Source organism: Ammodytes marinus, assembly GCF_949987685.1.
Source record: "Ammodytes marinus genome assembly, chromosome: 7".
Taxonomy (NCBI): domain Eukaryota; kingdom Metazoa; phylum Chordata; class Actinopteri; order Uranoscopiformes; family Ammodytidae; genus Ammodytes; species Ammodytes marinus.
The window spans coordinates 29,735,643-29,753,951 of record NC_137211.1 but is presented as its reverse complement, the minus strand read 5'-3'; the positions used below and the strand labels follow the sequence as shown (position 1 = coordinate 29,753,951).

The window sequence follows — 18,309 nt, the reverse complement described above, 5'->3', positions numbered from 1 at the left end:
GTGGCATATGAAGCAGCAGCCTCATGCCATCATTATATGCTACATTGAGTTTCTGCATACTGCTTTTCTTATAGCGCCGCCACAAGTGGGCAGTATACATTGGGGTGCAAAAAGCTCTAAAAAGAGTGGTCTTCACAGACAATGAACACATACTAAACTTGCGCTTCAACATATTAGCTTGTGCATACATCATACAGTACTGTCTGCGGATGTCCCTGTCGTCAGACAGGTCAGCAGTTATAAAGTGCCCTAAGTATTTGACCTCCTCACATACTTTAAGGACAGCACCGGACAGAAGAAAATCAGGAACCAACAGTTTATTGTCCTCCCTGCTTCTAGCGATCATGATATTGCTCTTTTTGGAGTTGTACTTAATATCAAAGTCTGCACCATATTGGGAGCAGATTGAGATTATTACGAATGAAATAGAATACATGTTTTGTATTACAACCATTACATCTGTGTGTGTATTGCATATTCAAAACTTAATACCATTCAATGAAGAAAAACACTTAGTCGACGAAGTCTGCTGTAGATTTAGTCAACTAAAATCTGCTTATATTTAGTAGACTAAAACTAGACTAAGACTAAAAGATTTCAGATGACTAGAATAGGACTAAGACTAAATCAGAATGTGCTGCCAAAATTAACACTGCCACGGGTTGATGGTTCAATTGTAAATAGTTAATGGAAGTTTCTTTGGATAAAAGTGTCAGCTAAATAAAATGTAATGTAAATAAAACATAATGCTGTAGATACAAACTTGTAGCTAAAGAAAATATTGCATTTTAAGCGTGAAGCATTTTATTTTTTTTATCTCAGTGACAGAGGGTTCAAGGGACTGCTGTGGATTCCAGTTCTAACAGATCTACAGAGACACTGATACTGTTCTGTTAATGTTAACCCCCTCCCCTTCCCCCTCCCCTTCCCCTTCCCCCTCCCCCCCTTCCCCCTCCCCAACACCCACAGGGAGGGTGAGGGGGACAAAAACAGGGATGACGGGGACAATGACAGGGATGATGGTCAGGACACCGACAGGGAGCTACACGCGCGTCCGCGCCCAGGTCCGCTTCCAAGCCGCTGTCCAAAGGCTTAGGATACAGGGTCGCAGAGTCCACGGTGTCTGGAGTCCACAGGAAGAGAACCAGCATCACAGCCATCCAGCACACAGACATCTGACAACAGGATGAACTGTTTAACACCACCGTCATACAGAGCATTAACACACAGGCAGAACAGAGGGGTTCTTTTTCGTCAACATAAATTTAGCAGTAGGTCCTGGATACATACAAATCAATGGGACTATAATTCATTTTATTGTTTAATAGATACTACAGGCATTTTTAGAAACTTTTACGACCTCCTCAACAGAACGTGAAGAGGCCTACAAACAGGACAGGCCTGTGGTGACTGTAAGCGAGGTGCTAAGCTAAAGCTAATTAGCAGCAAGATGCCTCCCTTATCAAACGAGGAGTACCAAATACTCCTACAGAGGATTACAGCACTGGAAACAAAAATGAATCGAATAGAAGTGAACGTGGAAGTGAATGGACTATGTGGGAACGACACCACTCTATCAGTGACTAAAAACAGTGGACAAGATCGAGCTAACGCACAGCTAACTAGCACCAGCAAGGCTACGAAGAAACAGAAGGACTGTGTTCAAGGCAGTGATAACCCTCCCTGGAATCGTCTTGGTGCAAAGCCAAAGAGATTGGAAAAGGGAGGACGGATCGGCAGGGCCGAGCGCCATGAGATGACTGATCTGGACAGCTGGCCTGCGTTATCACCTAGGCACAATGCCTCCTCAACCCCCGTGCCCCGGAGGCCGCAGCAATGGATAGCTGCCAATGGGAGACGTAACAACAAACTTCCCCAGCAAACAAGTGTGCTAGTGTCAAATAGGTTCACCCCACTGTTACAACTCCCTGGATTTCCCTCTGATGACAACACAGCAGCCTCACACCGCAAGGTAAGGCCCGAAAGCCAAGAGCCACAGAGAGAGCTAACAACCGGGCTAACCAAGCTAACAACCGGGCCTAAAACTCTAATTGTTGGAGACTTTTCTGTTAGAGATATGAAAAGCATGTTTAGTGTTGATACCAAAGTACTCTGCTATCCAAATGATATGGTATCTGACTTAGAAAAAAGAATCCTGGACATTGCAGCTGCTCACACAACTGTAAAGAACATCATTCTGCACATCGGGTCTAATGATATTGTAAAGCAGGAGTCTGAAATGTTGAAACAGGACTTTAAAGATCTCTTGAACACGGTCAGCTCACTGAAAGCTAAGGTGTATATCAGTGGTCCTCTGCCACCAATCAGAAGAGGAACTGAGAAATTCACCAGATTGCTGGCACTGACCACGTGGCTTTCAGCTGCGTGCCCCGACCACTCAGTGCATTTTATTGACAATTTTAACACTTTCTGGAACCGCAGCCAGTTTTTTTAAGACAGATGGACTCTGCCTAAATAAGACAGGATTACAAGTATTCATATCAAATATGTTCTACGTCCTGCGCCACCCATCTGTTCGTGCCAAGGACAAGATACTGGAGAAAGCCAAAACAAAGCATTGCAGCAGCGCCGAAGGACAACTGCCGGCCCCAGATAACAACTCAGACCATGAGAGATATCAGGGCAGAGAGGAGGAGGCTCCACCCATCCCCGTCTCCCCTGGACCCCGCAGGTCACCAAGCCGACCTCTCTCTCTTCCTTTCTCTCCTACAACCACCCTTTCTTCATCCTCTCCTGAGCTGGAGTTCATGGAAATCGTATGTACTCCCCGTCAACGTCAATCCACTCCCCCTCAACTTGTCAATCTTAGCCACAGCGCCCGGCTCGTCTCCCCTCCACGCACACCCCCTCTGATCCAACCGTGCAATCTTAGCCACAGCGCCCGGCTCGTCATCCCTCCATGCACACCCCCTCTGATAGGTCATCATCATCAGGAGACTTTGAACGGCTGTGTGTCTGAATCGAGCTTTGTAGATAAACTTGCCTTGCCTTGCCTTGATGATGTCAGCACTTGATATGTGCCGGGCCGCGGCTACACAGGTATCGCTTTTGACTCACAGGATAAGCCGGGGCCCTGTTTCTCAAAGTGTATCTTAAGTAACAGGAAACTCTTAAATCCTGTAAATGTATCAAATCTGATAAGCATTCCTCTTCAGCCACAGTGTGCTGAAATAAATCGGGCTGACAATGCTTCGAACACGCTAACAGCTCAGCTGTTCTCATAGAGTCCGCCCCCCCAAATTACAATTTTGTGAGTGAATCCAGAGTGCATAAAAAAGGAGGAGGGGTTGCTATTCTGTTTAAAGAATCTCTACAATGCAAAAAGATGTCTTATGGAAATTTTGATTCATTCGAGTATGTGGCTCTCCAGTTAAATTCAGCCTCTAGAGCAATTTTCATCAATATCTACCGGCCACCACAATACAATACAAGCTTTTTTGATGACCTTGCTGAACTGCTGTCTGTAATCTCTACTGAGTTTGACTGTGTATTAATCGTCGGAGATTTCAATATTCATACTGACAAACCAGAGGACAGATGTGCAAAAGAACTGTGCTGTGTCCTTGACAACTTTGGACTAAATCAGCATGTTGACAAACCAACTCATAACAAAGGGCACACGCTGGACCTTATCATTTCCAGAGGAATGAACATTTCAGACTTAACAGTGGCAGATATAGGTCCCCTCTCAGACCATTCCTGTTTATTTTTTGAGAGTAAAATGTCTGTGCACACAATTGATCAATCAAAAGTAATCAAAAAACGGTATATTACAGAAAATACCAGTGAAACATTCATTCAAGCATTTTCTTCAATACCACCCCTCCCCTGTAACTCAGTTAAGGAGCTCTTAGACAACTTTAACGGCAAACTTATCAGTATTATAGATGCTATTGCGCCCACTAAGATGAAGGCTGTCTCTGGTAAGAAAAGATCTCCTTGGAGAAATGCCCCGCAGGTCAGAATAGAAAGAAGAGAGTGCCGTAAAGCAGAACGCAGGTGGCGAAAAACAAATCTCCAGGTTCATTATGACATCTTCAAAGAGAAACTGTGTACGTTTAACTCAGAACTGAGAAATGCAAGGCAGTCTTTCTTTTCTGACATAATCACCAAAAACAACAACAATGCACGTGCCCTGTTTGCTACTGTCGACAGATTAACAAACCCTCCTGTGTCAGTAGCGTCAGAACATCTCTCCACAAGAGCCTGCAATGAATTTGCCTCCTTCTTTACTGAGAAAATTCACAAAATTAGACAAGCTGTCACTGCATCAATACCAAGTTCAACATATGTGTTCCCTCTTAAAATCAATTCAAATACAATGACAGAATTTTATCTTATAAACCACAAAAACCTGGAGGACATTATACAACACCTGAACTCCTCATCCTGCTGCCTTGACATTCTGCCCACAGGCTTCTTTAAAACAGTTTTTAGCTGTATGGCCTCAGATGTTCTACAAATTGTCAACATGTCCCTTCAGACAGGTGTATTCCCACAGGCCCTGAAAACAGCAGTCATCAAGCCACTCCTAAAAAAGAACAATCTAGATACATCACTCATGAAAAATTATAGGCCCATATCTAACCTACCATTTTTAAGTAAAATCATTGAAAAAGCTGTTTATCAACTGCTAAATAACTACTTAGCAAAGAACAACTGCTTTGATGTTTTCCAGTCAGGATTTCGACAACACCACAGCACTGAGACTGCTCTGGTTAAGGTCCTCAATGACATCCATTTAAACACAGACTGTGGCAAAAGTTCTGTCTTAGTTTTACTGGATCTCAGTGCCGCTTTTGACACAGTTGACCACAGCATATTACTAGATCGACTAGCAAATTGGGTTGGACTTTCGGGAACTGTACTAAGCTGGTTTGAATCCTACTTAAAGGATAGAGACTACTATGTGTCAATAGGCAATTTCACATCTGAGCGGACAAATATTGAATGCGGAGTCACCCAAGGTTCCATTCTTGGGCCTCTTCTGTTTAACATCTACATGCTCCCACTAGCTCAGATTATGAATAAGAACAAATTATGCTACCATAATTATGCAGACGACACACAAATTTACATAACCATATCACCAGGAGACTACAGTCCGATACAGGCACTGAGTAAATGCATTGAACAAATCAATGATTGGATGTGCCAAAATTTCCTTCAATTAAACAACGACAAAACTGAAGTAATTGTCTTTGGTGCCAAAGATGAACAATTAAAAGTCAGCACACAGCTTACATCCGTTATGTTAGAAACCACACCCCAAGCCAGAAATCTTGGTGTAATCGTAGACTCTGACTTGAATTTCAAGAAACACATTAAATCAATTAATAAATCAGCCTACTACCACCTAAAAAACATATCAAGAATTAAAGGGCTTATGTCTCAGCAAGATTTAGAAAAACTTATCCATGCATTTATCTTTAGTAGACTTGACTACTGTAACAGTGACCTTGCTGGCCTTCCAAAAAAATCTATCGGACAGCTTCAGCTAATTCAGAACGCTGCTGCTCGAGTCCTCACTAGGACCAAAAAAGTGGATCACATTACCCCAGTTCTGAGGTCTTTACACTGGCTTCCTGTCACTCAAAGAATTGATTTCAAAATACTGATGTTGGTTTATAAAGCACTAAATGGTTTAGGGCCAAAATACATTACTGATATGCTGATACGTTATGAACCGTCCAGAGCCCTTAGGTCGTCTGGGACAGGTCTACTTACAGTCCCTAGAGTTAGGACTAAACAAGGAGAAACAGCTTTTAGTTATTATGCACCAAAAATCTGGAACAAACTTCCAGAAAACTTGAGGTCTGCTGCTACTCTCAGTTCTTTTAAATCGAGTCTGAAGACTTTTTTGTTTCCATTTTAACCTGCAATTTTTATTTTATTTGCTTCTTTTATTAGCTTTTAAATGTTTTATAATGTGTCTCCATTTTAACCTGCAATTTTTATTTTATTTGCTTCTTTTATTCGCTTTTAAATGTTTTATAATGTGTTTTATGTATTCTAATCTTGCCCCTGTAAAGCACTTTGAGTGGCCTTGTGTCTGAATTGTGCTATATAAATAAACTTGCCTTGCCTTGCCTAAAGTTATTCAGAATTATTAAAGTTATTTGTTAAAGATTACATCATAACCAACAATAACAGTCAAACAGAGTGCTCACCTTCATGGTTGATCCTCACCGGGTCTGTTGAGTCTGAACAACAGAAAAGACAGAACAATAAGTTAAACAAAGGTTACAGTAAAAATTACAATCTTATTTTTTTACCACGCCAGCTGTTCCTGGGTGAGCGTACCCATGACAAAGGCATTAAGAAAACACTTGTAAAAATAACAATATTTGCACTGATGGTCTCGTTTGCTGTCACATATAATTTATGATCATCAGAGGAAAAATTTGACTGTTTCAGAAATACTTTAAAGTTCCTCGTAGCTAAGGCTATAACAAGACACACAGAGAACCTGGTTACAGAGTGAGTAAAAAGTGCATTTCTTTTACCTGTCTGCTGAAAGAATTCTCCTGTTGGGTGATCTAGAGCGGTCCTTCTCTCTTCAGGTTTCCTCTCAGTGTTGGAAGGTGATGGAGTGAAGACAGTGTGAAAGGGGACATGCTTTATAGCAGAGAGACACACTGGGACACTCCCACACACACACACACACACACACACGCACACGCACACGCACACGCACACACGCACACACACGCACACGCACACGCACACGCACACGCACACGCACACGCACACACACACACACACACAGGAAAAGCAGCCAGGCCAGGCCAGAAACAGGAAAAGCAGCCAGGCCAGGCCAGAAACAGGAAAAACAGCCAGGTCAAGTCAGAAACAGGAAAAGCAGCCAGGTCAGGCCAGAAACAGGAAAAGCAGCCAGAGTAGCAGACGGTAGAAAAGGTTAGCGAGCTAACACATAAATGAATTGAGTCAAGAGTGTACTGTTTGACCCCTAAGCCTCAGTTGCCAAGCTATAACTTGCATTTATTTGTTTCTGTTGTGAAGTAGCCTCTCTCATACAGCGCCACATGGAAGCGATAAATCAATTTACTCAAATAGCTGCTGGTTAACATTCTGTTTTAACTCTTGACTAGTTTCCAAACCTTTAACTTTCACCTCTGTGCTTTAGCATTGGGCTTTGTGCTGCAACACGCTCAGAGGACAAATACTATTTCACTAAGAATTAAACACATATGCTTAAAATACATGTACAAGCTACCACAATATTGTATTGTTTGTCAGTGTCTTACAGGGAGTTTGGTAAAACGGAAATGGATGGAAATAACGGCAAATATTTTCGCATGTTCAGTGTGGCAATGTGTATGCCGAGCCCTGAGAACCAGGAGATTAACAACATCCTTAACACACTCAAAACACTGGATTATAAATTGGATTACGATGTAAAGAAAGAAGGACTAGTGTTGTGGGGAAAAAAGATTGTGTTCACCAATGTTTTAGTAAATAAAGACACTCATGTAGAGTATCGCGTTGCTCGGCAGTTAGACATCTTAAAAGGAAAATGTGGTATTATTATTATTATTATTATTATTATTATTATCATACCTGCAAACTCGTCGCTTTTCGGCGAAAATCGCCGTTTAGAATCAAAATATATGACCCACGTGAATCGTATAGATCCGAAGAGTTTTTGTTTTTGGGAGGGGGGGGGGGGGGGGTAGCGGCAGCTGCCAGAGAAGTCAGCCAGCGCTTCCCAGACTGGACTGTGTGGGCGAGTTACCGTAGTGTGAGACAAGGGAATATCGTTATCTTGGCAATAAAACATCTTTGGTAGACGTCATGAGTATTGTCCAATCAGCGTTAAGATCGGGCACAGTGAAGCATCACTGCTGCCGCTGTGTGTTCAGACTTTAGAATAGGCTAAAAGTCTCAATCAAAACCCTTTTGATAATAAAAAATTAGAGGCTTTGATTAAACACTGTCAATGCTTCAGAGGTTAATGTAACAGCCTACTGAAACAGAAACTATACGGAGGGACGCAGCTCACTGTAGCCTACAGTCCCTTTATTTAGTCGCGCTGTCAGTTTGCCGACATGGCTCTCTGTTAGACTCGAGACATAGAAAAAGATCGCGGAAGCCGTTCCCGTAGACAAAGTTAACGGGCAGGATATCCCCGACTGATTTCATCCATCAAACCACAGAGTTTTTTCTGAGCGGCGTCTCACTCGCTCACTGGGTCTCCCGGGTCCCGGTGATTTTCACCGTCACAGCGATCGACTCGCTGCTTTGCTGGGGCGGAGACTTTGTGTGAAGGTGATTTAACATCACGGTCGTAGACGAATGTTATAACTTTATGCTGCATAGTTTGCACTGCACTGTTGACCCACACAGGACTCTTAAGTGAAGCTGACAGTTTAATGAGCGCACATTGCAGAAATGAAGTGTCTGCAGTGCGCTCACAATCAGAGCCGACCGACAGCCCCCCCGCCCCCCCAATTTATTTTTATTTTTTAGTTTGTGTGTTTGATATTAACATCATATTATTATATCATACAAAAAAATAATACAATGTTTTGATCTAGATAGCCTAGTTAATAGCCCAATAATTTAATCAGTTCATCTGGGAGGTAATCCAAGTTTAACTGATCACGTCACGTTCACGTCCAGTGTGTATTGAGTTTATTTAAAAACATTTGGAAATGGGGCTCAGATGCCCATACACTGTATAACCTATTTCAGCCTCATCTGTGGAAAAAAAGATAGCTGGACAACAGAGTTCTTCTGCTTCATTCCTCTCACTGCATTTAAATGCATTCATTATATTACAGAGAAATATGTCCCATAAAAGAAAAAGAGCACCAAGCCCAACCCAGAGGACCCTGCATAATATTTTATTTTAAATGAACATTTTAATGGAAAATCCAAGAAGCTTCTAATTCATCCGACCCAGTGTCTCCAAATTATTTGTTCACACAAAATTCCTCAGATTTAGCCTCTTAATTTCCCTCTCAAAGTGCACCAGATTCATGCATTTCACTTTAAAAAGTTTAAAAAAAATCTCCCGGGGGGGCATACCCCCGGACCCCCCTAGGAGGGTCAGGATCTCAGCTGGCTATTATTTTCACCCAGCTGGACATTGGAGGCAATAGTGGAGAACTCTGGTTGTGTGAATGATATTTAACAATAGCCAATCGTTTGGACAGCGAAAAACACCCGACCCCCCTAGAAGGGACGGGTGTTTGTCACCTTTTTCACCTCCTATGAGTTTGCAGGTCTGTATTATGTCCCTGCAGATTTATTAGACTGGAATCACAGCGTTCCCAAGACCTTTTCTACCGTCTGCTACTCTGGCTGCTTTTCCTGTTTCTGGACTGACCTGGCTGCTTTTTCTGTTGCTTTTCATGAACTACTCTGGTATTTTCTGGTACTCGTTAAACCCGTTTTCACTGATCCATCCATTTCCGTTTTACCAAACTCCCTGTAAGACACAGACAAACAATACAATATTGTGGTAGCTTGTACATGTATTTTAAGCATATGTGTTTAATTCTTAGTGAAATAGTATTTGTCCTCTGAGCGTGTTGCAGCACAAAGCCCAATGCTAAAGCACAGAGGTGAAAGTTAAAGGTTTGGAAACTAGTCAGAGTTACAACAGAATGTTAACCAGCAGCTATTTGAGTAAATTGATTTATCGCTTCCGTGTGGCGCTGTATGAGAGAGGCTACTTCACAACAGAAACAAATAAATGCAAGTTATAGCTTGGCAACTGAGGCTTAGGGGTCAAACAGTACACTCTTGACTCAATTCATTTATGTGTTAGCTCGCTGGTGGGGCAGGGCAGGGCAGTAGGTGTGTGCGACCCGCCTTAACCTGACATTAGGCCCTGGGGCTGAGAGGTATTAGTGACTGGTCCCTCTCTGAGCCAGATAACACAATATGTCTATTGATAGATGACCAAATAATTTTGGTGTGTGTGTGTGTGTCAATAGGCCACTTCTAAAGGTTTTTTCAGTAAAACCTGTTTAATGACCACAACCTGGCCTCTTCCGCGTGTTGGTAGATTACACACAGTAGCTGTCCTGACAAACCAGTTATCACCAATAAAAACAAAACACACCAATACGTCTGGACTCTTTCATTCTTTGTCTATGTTTAAGAATGTCAATATTACAATACATGTCTTTATTTGAATAGCATTGTTCTTAAAGCTATAGTGCGTAACTTTTTTCGTATGAAGTACATACATTCAAACCATCGCCAAATGAGTTGACACAAAGTTAATTAAGCCTATCAGCTCCACAAAACTCTCCCTGTATTTCTCAGTATGGCAGCGTTACAAACTGGTGTCCCTCTCCCTCCCCCTCCCTGACACTGGTGCAGGAGCTCAGAAAAATCCCCAAAAAGAGCCCAAGAAATGCTTTCATGTTTTTTTAAGGTTCAAGACTGCTATTATAACATTAATTAATTAATTGATTGGAATAGCACCTCTCAACCCTGTTGGAAAGTTATTTTAACCCTTGTGCCCCACTTTAAAAAAAATATATATCTGTACACCTTTGTGGCAAAAATGTCCACACTCACAAACACTGCTTTAAAATCAACATACATCAATACTTTTTTCACTTTTTATTATTTCATAAACCTCTTAAGACCCTTCAAAGTCCAAGTTTTTTTATTGTCAGTTCTGATATATGCGTGACATACATCAGAATTGAAATGGCGTTTATCTCTGGCCCATGGTGCAATAGGAACGATAAAAAAATATATAGAGAAGAATAAGATAAATAAACATAAACAATATTTCAGGTGAGTAGGGTACAAATCTTAACTTATAGATATCATCATGCATTTCTATTTATATTAAAATGTTTTCATGAATGTTTGAATTAGGGGAGAACGGGGTTGGTAGCACACTTTTTTTGCTCATCACCACTGAAAGAGGACTATGCAGGTGACCTCTGATCCCAATTCTGGACATTTCCATACCAACATTTCAGAGACAGCGCCTTCTGGTGGCGAGATATAATGAATGTGACAACCAACCTGTGTATCAACTAACCCTGTTCTCCCCTAATATGTAATTTTTTGTGCCTCAAACTTACTAAGAAAGTAATAGTAAATGTGGTTGGTTGAAATTTCACCTCTGCATCTGTTTTATACAGTGGACTAAAATATAAAGTAGTGCTGGTAGTAAAATAGGTTGAATTTGTATAGTTTCACAAAATTACAATATTGTAATGCAGGGGTCCCGGATTGACACACACACACACACACACAGACAGAGATCAGTATGAGATTGCAGAGCCAAGCTTTAATCAGAAAGAACACAAGGTTTTACAGTGGCATTGTGAAACAGTCCGATTCCATCAGTTACATGACATGAGTTAATGACATACATCCACATTATATTAGTTTGATTAAAGGTGGAGTCAGTGATTCTGGAGAACGCTTGTTGTCAAAATCACTTGTTTGTCTAAATCAGTGAATATCTCCTCATGATCCGAACATAGGCCAAAATAGAAGAAAGAATCCTGTTTTTATTTATCCCTTCTGGCATTATTCAATTTAAACAAAACCCCATTTAGGAGAACAAACTCTATCACATACTAGATGTTGTTCAGTGTCTGCAGTCTGTTATGAACCACGGGTCAGTGTTAATTTCGTAGACTAAGACTATGACGAAAAATATTTGTCAACAAACCTTTTTCATGCACGAAAACTAAATAAAAACTAAATAAAAAGGCAGATATGATGACGAAGACTGAGACGAATATAACTGACACTATAGTCTACGAATAGGAACGAGACGAAACTGTTAGGGCGGGACGAATGGAGAAGAGATCCAATCAGAACTGTGGGACAAGTTGGGAAGAAGCAGTGCAAAGCAGCGAATGCAACCCTGTGTCGGTGAAAATCGACGGGAGAACGCGCCAGTGTGAGCGGGTGGAGTGAGCCGCTGTGCAGAAAAACTCTGTGGTTTGATGGACAAAATGATAGTCAGGGACAGGCCTGCCCAGACAAATGACTGGGCCCCTGAAAAGGTCCAGTCATTGGGCCCCCTTTACTCATACTGAACTTGTATCAATGTGCATGATGCGCTTATTCCTACATAAACACATACCTGTACACAGGGCCGGTTCTAGCCAGTTAGATTAGGGTGGGCTACTGGAAATAATAGTGGGCAGAGACACCGACGATGCGAGCGTGCGCAGGCGGAAATTTTCTGCTATTGCAAGATCTCTGCACCTGCTTTTTGGCACATTTACTGTAACATTTCCTGTAATGCAAGCTTTTAGACACACCAATGCTGTAGGGGGGGCTAAAGGCTAAATATGTAATTTTCTAATTTTCTTAGAAAATAATAGATAAAATATACAGAATAATTTCAAAGACACCTCAAAACTTGATGAAATATCACAGTATCTATGAATTGAAAATACACTTCTGCTAGCAGAAATACTGATATTAAGGAATTTTCCGGGGGTCTAAAGCCCTTGAAAGTTCCCTTTTTTCCTTTCTTTTCTGGTACCCTGATATATGTCCAGGTCCTGGCATCACTGAGCTTGCTAGGTTAGCTTGCTCATCATCAATGCATGCAACAGTTTTGAGGGGGAAAAACGACCCATGATACTTTTAATTTTTCAATATAAAATGTGATATATTTTACCCAAGTAACAATGAATAAAATGTTTTCTTTTATAGAAAGTTCTCTTACGAATATAGCGTTCATAATAAAGGTTGGCTAAATTAGGTAATCTACAAAAAAAAAAAAAAAAAAAAATCTCTCTGGCCCCCCTGGTGGCTGGGCCCTAGAAAGCTTTCCTACTTTCTACCCCTTATGGGCGGCCCTGCCTCCAGACGGCGATTATCGGGCCGGTATGTCCAGGCCTTCATACTACAGTTTCCTTCTTGTGACATCACAGTAACGGTTAGGATTAACAGGACAGCTGGGCCAAGGGAAGACTAAGGGAAGAAAAACCTCATTCATTATATTATAATAGTTATTTTATAATGATAGAACGCTGGTTCCGTATGGGTGAAGTATTCCTTTAATAGTATAAATTACAGTATGTTTAATTCCCTCTGTAATGGCAGTATATCTAAAGAACATGAAATTATTTTACTAGGCCTGCCTCATTTCAATTTCCAACACAACGCAATATGAAAAGGTGCAGAAATTGAGAGTTTTTTTTTTATATTGAAATTTCCAACACAACATGAAAAGGTGCAGACATAAAGTGCTTTAAAAAAATTATAATAAGTCAAGGTAAGCATATCCATGAATTCAAAACTGGAAAAAAAACTTCTTACTAGGCCTGCCTCATTTAAATATCCAACACAATATGAAAAGGTGCAGAAATAAAGGGTTTTTTTATATTCAAATTTCGAACACAACAACATGAGAAGTTTCAGAAATAAAGTGCTTTAAAATACTCAAGGTAAGCGTACCCATTGAACCAAAAAATTAATCCAAACATAATCAAAAAAAAAAAATAATAATCTTCATCCTTCTGGTGGAGGGCAAGATTTCTTGGAGTATGCCTCGTTGTTGCATCTTCGAATAAGAGCTCAAACTTCTGGAACTGATGCGTTAGGAAATTGCCTTAAGACCGTTTCTTTGAAAGGGACAAAAAGATAAAAAAATTATTTATATACAGTTTCAAGTGGAACATTTTTCATTTGCTGAAACTGATGGTCTCAATTGCTGTTACAGGTCATTTATACCAGAGGAAGAAAATATACTTTTTCAAAAGGTCCACGTAGGAGGTTTAAGCAAACATTTTCTGTGTTTATCAATATCGTTACTAAATGTGGACAAGTATATCACATGTAACTGCCTGGTTTGGCCAGGTATCAAGAGGGAAGATCAAATGTTTTCAAGTGTGTCTTGAAGCAGTTTTTCACAAGCTCCTATATAAAATTGACATTTCTATTCAGTTTTTGGTTGCCGTTTTTATTTCCCCTCTTCATGCTGGCCTTTAAGAGATACCCTTTTAAAAAATACTCTAGGAACACAACCACTTAGTTAGTGTTAAAAAAACCCACTGTGGATGATTTATATTAGCTCCAACCTGAACTTGCTTTTATACAAAGTTTCTCATGGTCTGTCTTTGTCTTGTCTTGGTGTTCCCCGTGTTTCCTGTTTTATTTTGGTATGTCTGTCTTGTTCCTCCCCATGTCCTGTCAAGTTTCCCGCCTGTGTGATTGCTGCTCCCTCCCCTAATGTGTGGCACCTGTCCCTCGTTGTCTACCCTGTCTTGTGTCTAGTATATATACTCCTTGTGTTCCTTGTCTGTACATTATGGTTTGTTTCGTGTCAGTGAGTCTTTGTCCTTTGTGTTCCCTGCGTTGCTTGTGTTTTCTTGTGCTCCTGGTCTTTTTGCCTTTTGCCTTTTTTTGAGCTTAATAAACTATTCTTTTGCTAAAACGTCTTGCATTTGGGTCCTGCTTGCCTGCCTGTCTGCCACACCGTAACAAAGTTTTGTCGTCCATAAACCTATATTGCAGTTGCATTATTAAGGGATCTCTTTACAACTAGTATTGATAAGAGGAATAATTACATGAACAATAACTCCCTTAATATTAGTCTGTGACTTGTGTTAAGATAAACTTTCAAAGAAGTGAAGCTTTTCTTAAATATAGTCTACAGAACATTTGAATTGCATTTCTTTTGGGATTACGACCTTACCAGCAAGCGTAACACATTTATCCATTTACCTTTCAAAGCTTTGACTACATCGTTATCGAGCTGGACTTGCATTGCGCTTTCGGGTGGTGTGTTCTGCAGAAGGCTCTCGTCATCATGTCGAATTGCATACTGATCCAGTTCATCCTCACTATCTAGCAACAACTGTAAACACAGATTTTACATTGAACACAAGATTAGAATGAACATTTTGTATTTCACAATTATGTTATTTATTTCAGATGCAATAAAGATTTCATATTTCAGATGCAATGGTCTGATAGTGTTTTTTTTTTTTTTTTTTTTTAACCTTTATTTATACAGGTAAATCCCATTGAGACCGAAGACTCTTTTGCAAGGGAGACCTGTTTTCCTTTCCCACGTTACCATTCACACACACATTCATACACCGATAGCAGGCTAACTATCGACATTCACACGAGGCAAGGTGGGTGAAGTGTCTTGCCCAAGGACACAACAACTATGACACAGGTGGCAGGGCGTGGATCGGACCTCCAACCCTTTGATCATTGGCCGACCCGCTCTACCAACTGAGCCACAGTCGCCCCTTTGTACGCATTAAAGCAACTTGTCACAGTTATAGAGTTATAATAATAATTCTTTATTTCAGACCCAGGGGGATCCATATCAACACAAACAACATAAACAAATACACAAACACAGAGTAAAAAATACACAGCCTTTCACAATATTCAGTGCCAAGCATACAGACATGATCGCCAATGGTTCCACAGTCTGGAAGAAAATCTGACCGAACTGCATAGAGGGTTGGCCAAAACTGCAATTAATTTATTTTCAGACTCAGATGCCCTACACATAAATCCATACATCAGGCCACGTAACACAGCAGAGCAGGTAGGGACCCCAACACTTACAAACATTTGGCTTGCACTGGAGCTTCTTGGAGCTCTCAGCAGCAGCCTCATGCTATCATTATAGGCCACTGTAAGCTTTCTAATGCTGCCTTGTTTATAACGACACCACAGGTGGGCAGTATACAGCGGCGTACAATACGCTCTAAAGAGTGAGATTTTGACAGGTACAGAGCACATACTAAACTTACGGCAGAGCATGTTCGCTTGTGCATACAGCTTCCGACGCTGCCTATAGATATCATTGTCATCAGACAGGTCATTAGACATAATATGGCCCAAGTATGTAATTTCACTGCACACACTGAGTGCAGTGCCAGACAGATAGAAGTCAGGGAAGGTTGACTGTCTGTCATACCTTAAAGGAATCTTTCTTCCTTTTCTCAGGCTAGGATGATCCGATTTCATTTTTTTTTGCACATTTATACTACATAGGATCTCTGAGTTCAATACATTGTTCGTGCAGTGGTTTTGATTAACCTTTGGTTAGCTTCAATGTTAATGCGCCGTTTTATCAGTCTACTCTTAATTTAAGATGTGAGCTAAAGGTATAAGGTTTCAAAAGTTTACAACTGGAGTTAGAAAACCAGATCTCGGGTTATGGCTCTATACATACGTGCAGAACCGAATTGTCCTTCTCAGTTGAAAACAGGGATAAAACAATAACCATGTGGTCAAATGCAACATAAAAATATCGTACTGTGAAAACAATGACGATAATAATTTATATATATTATTATATAGCTATATTTTACTTTAGGAAATAAAAGCTACTCTGGGATCAATTCAGATGAAAAGATTACTTACTGGTCTTTTTCTCGATCGTCTCTGCTCTGTGTTTTTTCGAACAAGTCGATGTCAGTGTTGTCCAAATCATCTGACATTCTGTGTTGGGCTTTCAGATCCCATTTGAGGCTTTCTCCCATGGAAATGGTGTTACGGCCGGCCATACCAGGCTCGTTAACCGGCCTGTAAACATGAAATAAACCCAGACGAAACCATGAATCAACGTTTAAACCATAAGGTAATTTATTAAACCAATCCCAAAACTCAACTCAACCGACGACGCTGAAGTTGGCAGCTGATTCGCAGCAGCCGATTCGGCAGTTAAGGGAAAGTTAAGGGATTCTTAAAGGGGCACTGTGTAATATGACATTATCAAGAAAGTTCTAGAAAGTTCTAGAATGCAACGCTCCCTGGGTAACCCCACCCCTTTCGAATAATAACAGAAGCTACAGTGGCCTTCAAGGACAAGAACAATTCTAAATTCTAAACAATGCACCTGATGACATTCTAAAAACATGGATTCCTCCATAAGACTTACCTGCTCAATGTACAAAATGTAATATTAATATTTGTAATTTGCCGCTCAGGAGGATAATTCAGATTATTGGCAGAGGTGATTTTACACCAATAAGGACATATTTATGAATGAGGATATTGATTTTAGCTAATGAATTACTTAAAATGTTACACAGTGTCCCTTTAAGGAGCAGCGGAGCGACTGATTCTCCGTTGTTTAACCTCCTAAATCGCCGCGGTAAAGCCACATTAATTAGTCTAGATTATCTAAGAGAGTCTAACCATTCTTTAAAAACAGTTTACAATTGATGTAACCTTTATTACGTTTGTTTAAAAGAAAGAGAGGGGAGATTTCACTGCTTTTTTTGCATCTGGACCACATTAGAACTGGTCCTGATTGAAAACCACTGCACCTAGACTCTTCGAATCTGGACTAGAATATCACAGAGAGGCTATACATTATGGAAAACATAGTTTCTGATTTGTGAAACTTTTATTCTATTTGTGAAAATGCAAAGAATGAACATTTTAATGGTTTTTAGGGGTCTAGGCCACATTAGAACTGGTCCTGATTGAAAACCACTGCACCTAGACTCTTCAAATCTGGACTAGATTATCACAGTGATGCTATAGATTATAGAACACATGATTTCTGATTTGTGAAACTTTTTTTCTATTTGTGAAAATGCAATAAAGGCACATGTCAACGCTTTTTTGGGGTCTAGACTGCATTAGAACTGGTCCTGATTGAAAACCACTACACCTAGACTCAACAAGAGAAAGAGCAGGCTTCAGCCTTCACAATCGACAGAGGCATTTGTTTGGATGCCAAATCAGGAACTCTTTTTTTTTTACGTTGGCGAGACAGGCCGCCCTCAGGGCGTGCTTGTCCCAGTTTCGTTTGGGGGCCAGAGTGTTGTTAAATGCAGCGAACCCTTTCAGCCTTGCGCTCCGCTCGGCCCCTCCCTCACATGATAGTTTAGCTATCGGCTGGTCCAGAGAGTAGGAGGGAGATGTTGCGCATTGCTGGGTGTTTTGAAAAACTTCGGAGGACGGCAGTAAGTCAGCCTTTGTTCGAGAGGAAAGGTAAAACTAATGGTGTTGTCTGAAAACACTTCAGACTCACACCAGACTAAAATAATGTGCAAGATATGTCACATGCGGACACGTGAGTCACGTGACATACGCGACCGCCAGAGAGAGAGAGAAAAGGCATGTGCGACCATGTCTGCACCTCAAAACATCCCGACCAATTTGTTAATTCACTTTTAGTCGAATCAAAGTGGTCTATGACCAAGCAATAAAGGAACAAAAAAACACAGGAGTTTAAAGCTCCTTGACTCCTGCCACCACAACCAGGCCCGCCGACACAAATGCCTGGGCCCCTGAAAACCTCCTGTCAATGGGCCCCCCTAACTCATACTTTACTTG

The 18,309-nt window shown here is 40.8% G+C and overlaps 1 long non-coding RNA gene across 1 annotated transcript; it reads right to left on the bottom strand.

Moving 5' to 3' along the window:
- Positions 1-984: 984 nt before the first annotated feature.
- On the bottom strand, positions 985-6,606 carry LOC307253342. The gene is made up of 3 exons (XR_013844957.1): positions 6,528-6,606; positions 6,192-6,224; positions 985-1,175 (listed from the first exon to the last, which is right to left on the bottom strand). It is a non-coding gene; the product is annotated as an uncharacterized lncRNA (long non-coding RNA).
- Between the last annotated feature and the right edge of the window lie 11,703 nt (positions 6,607-18,309).